This window comes from Cannabis sativa, chromosome 1 (genome assembly GCF_029168945.1).
Source record: "Cannabis sativa cultivar Pink pepper isolate KNU-18-1 chromosome 1, ASM2916894v1, whole genome shotgun sequence".
NCBI lineage: Eukaryota > Viridiplantae > Streptophyta > Magnoliopsida > Rosales > Cannabaceae > Cannabis > Cannabis sativa.
The window spans coordinates 61,295,882-61,302,928 of NC_083601.1; positions in this window are offsets into that span (position 1 = coordinate 61,295,882).

Here is a 7,047-nt window from a genome sequence, read left to right on the forward strand (position 1 = left end):
TGGTGCCTCTTGCAGCTAGGGCACTCGGGATAGGAGAATCGGGTCTCAGTACCACCAGGACGACTCCCTCTGTTCTGGTTCCCCCGGAACCTCTTGTTCTGACTCGAGCCACCGGAAGCAGTGGGTGCTCTCTTCCTCTGATCAATGGCCGAACCGCTACTCCCCCTGCTAAAGCCTGATGCAGGAGGGGTAGGAGCCCCGCCACTCGCCGGAGTACTAGCTGACTCCGACATACACCCAACTGCGCCCTCAGCTCGCAGTGCCTTCTCCACCATCTGAGCATAGGTGGTGCTGTCGTCTGTGGTGATCATCAAATCATGCCTGATCCTGGCATTCAACCCGTCCAGATACTTCTCCTTCTTGCTGAAGTCGGTCGGCACAATTCCCGAGGCTAACCTCGCCAACCGATCAAACTGAGTAGTATACTCAGTGACGCTCATATTCTCATGCTGGGTCAGGTGAGCGAACTCTTTCCTCTTGGCGCTTCTGACCGCCTCATTGTAGTACTTCGCGTTGAAGAGTTCCTGGAACCTTTCCCAGGTCATGGTGGTGACGTCATGGATCTGAGACACCATGTCCCACCAGACCAGAGCGTCCTCCTGGAACTGGAAAGTGGCACACACCACTCTGTCGTTACCGGTGACACCCATGAAGTTCAGTATCTTGGTAATCACCGTCAGCCACTGCTCGGCTTTCATCACGTCCGGACCTCCCAGGAAAACCGGAGGTGCTTGCTTCCGGAACCGTTCGTACAGAGGTTCCAATCTATTGGCCGCCACCACTATCTCGGCCTGGGCAGCAGGGGCAGGTGCCACTGGAACTACGGGCACTGGAACTGCAGGAGCACCCTGCTGTCTCAACCTCTGAATCTCGAGGTCTTGTTCTTCTATCCGGGCTTGCATTTTTGCAAACCGTAACTCCCAATTCTGGGCTCCCTGATCGGTTGGGGGAGCCTGGGCAGCCTGTGGCGGGTTTTCATCACCCCGACCACGAGCCCTGCCTCGAGGACCTCTACCTCGGCCCCTAACAGGTGGGGGCGAGCTCCCCGTCCTCGGGTTCGACCCTGCGGAGTTGCCCACGACTCCCGGTAGTCGCCTGGCGTCCATCTGATTAGAACCGCCTGCGAAACCAAGAGTTGGCATATCAGGTCGTATTCAAGGAGAGCTTACTAATGCCGCTTAATTTGGAAATTAAAAACGAAACATGCGCCTATTCTACTATCAGGCTACTAACATGCTTCCTAACAGGCTTTTCTTTTTCATAACTGAATAAAATAAACTACTAAAGCAATAAAGGCTTACTGAACCGTGAAACGAGCTAACTGCTGATGATGATTGTACATGTCGTGACGATCTTCGGAAGACAACCTGGCGGCTCTGATACCAAATTGTAACACCCTAACTAACATAGGCGTATTGCGTGATTTTTAAACATACTGTGCAGCTCGTTGCTAATCAACGAGGTTTATGGAAAAACGTGATTAATTAAAATTTTCGCTTTTTAATTAAACTTATAAAATAATATTACAAAAGACTCGGGATCCCGATTATAAAATCATCTACAAAAAAAGATTTAACTGTTTAACTGATACACAAAATAAATGTCGCCTAGCGACCAATTACAAAATCAGCCTCGCTGTCCCGAGGATCGTACGCTCCAGGCCTAACCGCCCCGACATGTACAATCTTCACAAGCTCGTTCACGGTCCATCAGCTTTAGCCTTGCCTTTACCTACACATAAACATAAAACTGTGAGTCGACAGACTCAGCAAGAAAAGCATAATAATACTCATACATAATCCCGGTCATGATCAGACGCCCATACCCCTGATCATAACCCTAACTGCCGTGTCCAACACGGTACTGAGCCACTACTGCCATGTCCAACATGGTACTGAGTTCTGAACGTTCATAGGGACGGTACTATTGACACGTAACAACCTGATCGGTCGAACCGGTCATACTCTGGCTGCTGGTCATACTCCAGCCTGTACCGACGTGTTACTATATCCTCCTGATCGGTCGAACCGGTCATACTCCGGCTGCTGGTCATACTCCAGCCTGTACCGACGGGATACGTCAATAGTACGGAACCACCAACCAAGTGTCAGCCTGATCGGTCGAACCGGTCATACTCCGGCTACTGGTCATACTCCAGCGTGTACCGACGTGACAGGGTTGGATGGTTCGAAGCCAACATACATAACTAATGTAATCTAATAGGCTTCCTACATGCACGCTAAACATGTAATCTACATATGCATACTGTTATACTAATCTTACCTGGATTCCGAATTCAGGTGTGCCGGTCAACCTGACTGGAACTTTAGCTGAGCGGCGGATTACAGGCTCCTAAACCATAAAAATCACAACACTATAAGTGACACGCTAAATCACTTCCCGGGGACTTAAACTAGGAACTAAAAGTTTCCCTATCGATAAAAAGCATGGCAATACCCCCTAAAACATAAAAACGAGGAAAACACGGGTTCTGAAAATTCCCCAACCGGTAGACCGGTTCTGCAACCGGAATTCCAGTTCTGGGAATTACTGGACCCTCATCCGGAATTCCGGTTCCTCGCAGGAATTTTTCAAAAATTCCTAACTCAACCAAATCAAACCCAATTCATACCAAACCTTCCAGACCTGCTCTAAATACCCCAAAGAACATTTTCAAAGCATTAAAATAACCCAGAAATCACAGATACGAAAATTGCCATTAAAGCTTCAAGCTTTGAGTTCAAAACTCAAGCTTGGCGAAATCCCTCTAACATGCATTCAAACTTGTTTAAATCTACTTAAATATGCATGACTAAGCTTCTGAAAACAACTAAAAATACAACAACATCACAACAACATAATCTAACCAATTCTCTTTGAAAACCATAGATTTAACATAGAAAAATCATAACTTTACTCAACCTAACTATCATGCTTCACAGCAGTTCAAATCAACTCAAATAAACAAGCTTTAAACCTCAGAAATCAACAACAAAACACAGCAGCAACAACCTCAATTTATCATGCATGCATTACATCAATTTCATCATTTTTTTCAACAAATTAAAGAAGGAAAAACAAGAGCTAACCTAGCTTGAAATGGACCTTAAAAGGAGATGAATTTACAATCAAAACTTCAAGGGAGAAGACCAATTCCTTGCTGCTCCAAGGTGGCCGAAAATGAGAGGAAAGAAAGAGAGAGTTTTTTGAACTTTTTCAATTTTTCTAAGTTTTGAATGAAAAAATGAATAAAATGAAAGCTTAAACCATTAATCTATTTCAGCCAAATAATCAAATAAATAACATTTATTTTCAAATAATCAAGTCACTAAAAGACAAAACACTAATGGGGCAAAAAGACCATTTTGCCCCTCCACCTTAAAACCACATAAATCATACTAAAGGGGTATTTTTGGGAAATTCTAAATTCTCGGCCATTCCCGACATTCCCAATGTCTAATAAACCGCCCCAAACTACTAACATACTAAGTTGTGATTTCTACTGAGCCAAACACCGAGTTTCAAAATACCGGGCACTGGAAATGCAAAATATGAAAACTACTGAATGACATAAAATGCATCACTGAATTCAATAAATAACAGTATAATAAATTATTTAAATAGCTATAAATAATTTTCATAATTAATCCAGATTAACTGCTAATTTCCAAATTAACTAAGCGGGCTTTACAGATTTCCAAAGCCCCATATAGAATGGCTCCAGCTGAACTTAAGGAATTAAAGATTCAGCTCAAGGGATTGCTTGACATCGGGTTTATTCGGCCTAGCGTGTCACCCTGGGGAGCCCCGGTTTTATTCGTCAAGAAGAAAGATGGAACTATGAGGATGTGCATCGACTACAGAGAATTGAACAAGCTGACGGTGAAGAATAAATATCCATTACCTAGGATCGATGATTTGTTCGATCAGCTTCAGGGGAAGACGGTCTTTTCTAAGATTGATCTCCGTTCGGGTTATCATCAGTTGAAAATCCGAGAGGAGGACATTCCGAAGACGGCTTTCCGTACTAGGTATGGACATTATGAATTTCTGGTTATGTCGTTTGGACTAACCAATGCTCCTGTAGCGTTTATGAATTTGATGAATAGAGTATTCAAGGATTTCCTCTATATCTGTGTGATTGTGTTTATCGACGACATCCTTGTGTACTCTCAGTCAGAAGAGGAGCATGAGTTACATCTTCAGATAGTTTTGCAACGGCTTCGGGAACACAAACTTTATGCCAAGTTCAAGAAATGCGAATTTTGGCTATCTCAGGTGTCCTTCTTAGGGCATATTGTGAGCAAAAATGGGATCAAGGTGGATCCCGGGAAGATCGAATCCGTCAGGGATTGGCCGAGACCGAAGACAGTGACAGAGATTAGAAGCTTCTTGGGTTTAGCTGGGTACTATCGTAGGTTCGTGGAAGGGTTTTCAAAAATTTCAATGCCCTTAACCGAACTTACAAAGAAGAATCAGCGGTTTGTTTGGTCGGACAAGTGCGAAGCTAGTTTTCAGGAGCTGAAACAGAGGTTGATTACCGCTCCAGTGCTAGCTTTGCCTTCAGACAATGAGAAGTTTGTAGTTTATTGTGATGCATCCAGACAGGGTCTGGGGTGTGTGTTGATGCAAGCCGATCGGGTCATCGCTTATGCCTCCCGTCAGTTAAAGGATTACGAACAGCGATACCCGACTCATGATCTAGAATTGGCCGCGGTGGTTTTTGCATTGAAGATTTGGCGGCATTACCTTTACGGAGAAAGGTGTGAAATCTATACCTACCATAAAAGTCTCAAGTATTTCTTTACTCAGAAAGATTTGAACATGAGACAGAGACGTTGATTGGAATTAGTGAAAGATTACGACTGTGAAATTCTCTATCACCCTCGAAAGGCCAATGTAGTGGCCGATGCCCTGAGCAGAAAGGGTCCCGGGCAGGTAGCTAGCATGGTTCAGATCTCGCCTCAGCTAGTAGAGGATATGGTTAGATCCGGCATTGAGTTTGTGGTAGGTCAGCTTCACAACTTAACGCTACAATCCGATCTGCTAGAAAGAATTAAAGCCGCTCAGATGACTGATCCAGAGTTAGTGAAGATCAGAGATGAGGTTTTGGCTGGTCAAGCCAGGGACTTTTCAGTGTCAGATAATGGGATGCTTCTGTATAAAGCTAGGGTTTGTGTTCCGAATAGTGTGGAACTCAGGAATGAGATCTTTGAGGAGACTCATTCTACCCCTTATTCTCTGCATCCCGGCACCACTAAGGGGCTATTTGTTTACACTTAATGATACATCTGATCTGATTGGACCAGATTTAGACCCATTAAGAGTATTTGTTTTTTATTTTTACAAATCACTTATTGGCACTTAAAGCATCTGACCGAATCAGATGTACAAGTATAACTTAATAAAATTCAGACATCTATCTATTTTATTTCTGTAATATTTATAATTGTCTTATCACTTTCTCTTCTCTCTTTTACAACATCACCATCACGTCACTCTTGATTTCTAATATATATATATGTATATATATATAAAATGAATAAAATTGTAATTTGTCTCCTATCATAATATATATTTTAAACGTATTTATAGTAAATTTTGACATGATTGATAATATGATGTATAATAATATAATAATATTATTTTTTTTTTCAAAAGTAATTAGTTTTTACCTTATTTTTCTTATATTATATATAATAATAATAATAATAATAATAATAATAATAATAATGTAGTGTCTCCAAAACTAAAAAAAATTAATAATGTTTATTATAAGAGATATGATATTAATAATGTCAAATAATTAATATTTTAAAATTTTAAAATTAATAATTAATTGAATATTAAATATTTTCTGTTTTAAAAATAAAATGCAATTTAATAAATTAGTTAATATCATAAAATTAAAAATACTAAAAAATTAAGAAAATTACTCCATACATCAATTTATTTATTTATTTTTTAAATTTACAGTTTGGGTTGGTTTGATAGTTTCTCCCGTAGTTTCTATGTAGATTTTGATTGCGATTTAAGTTGCTCCGTTAGTTTCTATAAGAGTTTTTATGTAGAATTTTGTAAAAATATATATATATAAAATATTTTGAAGTGTCTATATATAAAAAGCCCCAAAAATTAATACATTCAAATGTGTAAAAAACAAACAGTCTAAATATTTCAATATTCAGATTTAGAGTTAGAATCTTATTATTTAGATATGCATTCAGATTCAGAAGTCTGGATCTTAATAAAATCAAATGTACCCTAAGATGTACCAAGATCTTAAACCGTACTTCTGGTGGAGCGGTATGAAGAAGAATTTGGTAGAATTCGTGTCGAGGTGCCTCACTTGTCAGCAGATTAAGGCTGAACATCAGAGACCAGCAGGGTTGTTACAGCCTCTAACCTGTAACACCCTAACTAACTTAGGCGTATTACGTGATTTTTAAACGTACTGTGCAGCTCGTTGCTAATCAACGAGGTTTATGGAAAAACGTGATTAATTAAAGATTTGCTTTTTAATAAAACTTATAAAACAATATTACAAAAGACTCGGGATCCCGATTATAAAATTATTTACAAAAAGTTTTAACTGTTTAACTGTTACATAAAATAAAGGTCGTCTAACGACCAGTTACAAAAATATCAGCCTTGCTGTCCCGAGGATCGTACGCTCCAGGCCTAACCGCCCCAACATGTACAATCTCATAAGCTCGCTCACGGTCCATCAGCTATAGCCTTGCCTTTACCTACACATAAACGTAAACTGTGAGTCGACAGACTCAGTAAGAAAAGCATAATAATACTCATACATAATTCTAGCTGCCGTGTCCAACACGATACTGAGTCCCGCTACTGCCATGTCCAACATGGTACTGAGCCACTTCTTGCCATGTCCAACATGGTACTGAGTTTTGAACGTTCACAGGGACGGTACTATTGACAAGTATCCTCCTGATCGGTCGAACCGGTCATACTCCGGCTGCTGGTCATACTCCAGCCTGTACCGACGGGATAGGTCAATAGCACGGAACCACCAACCAAATG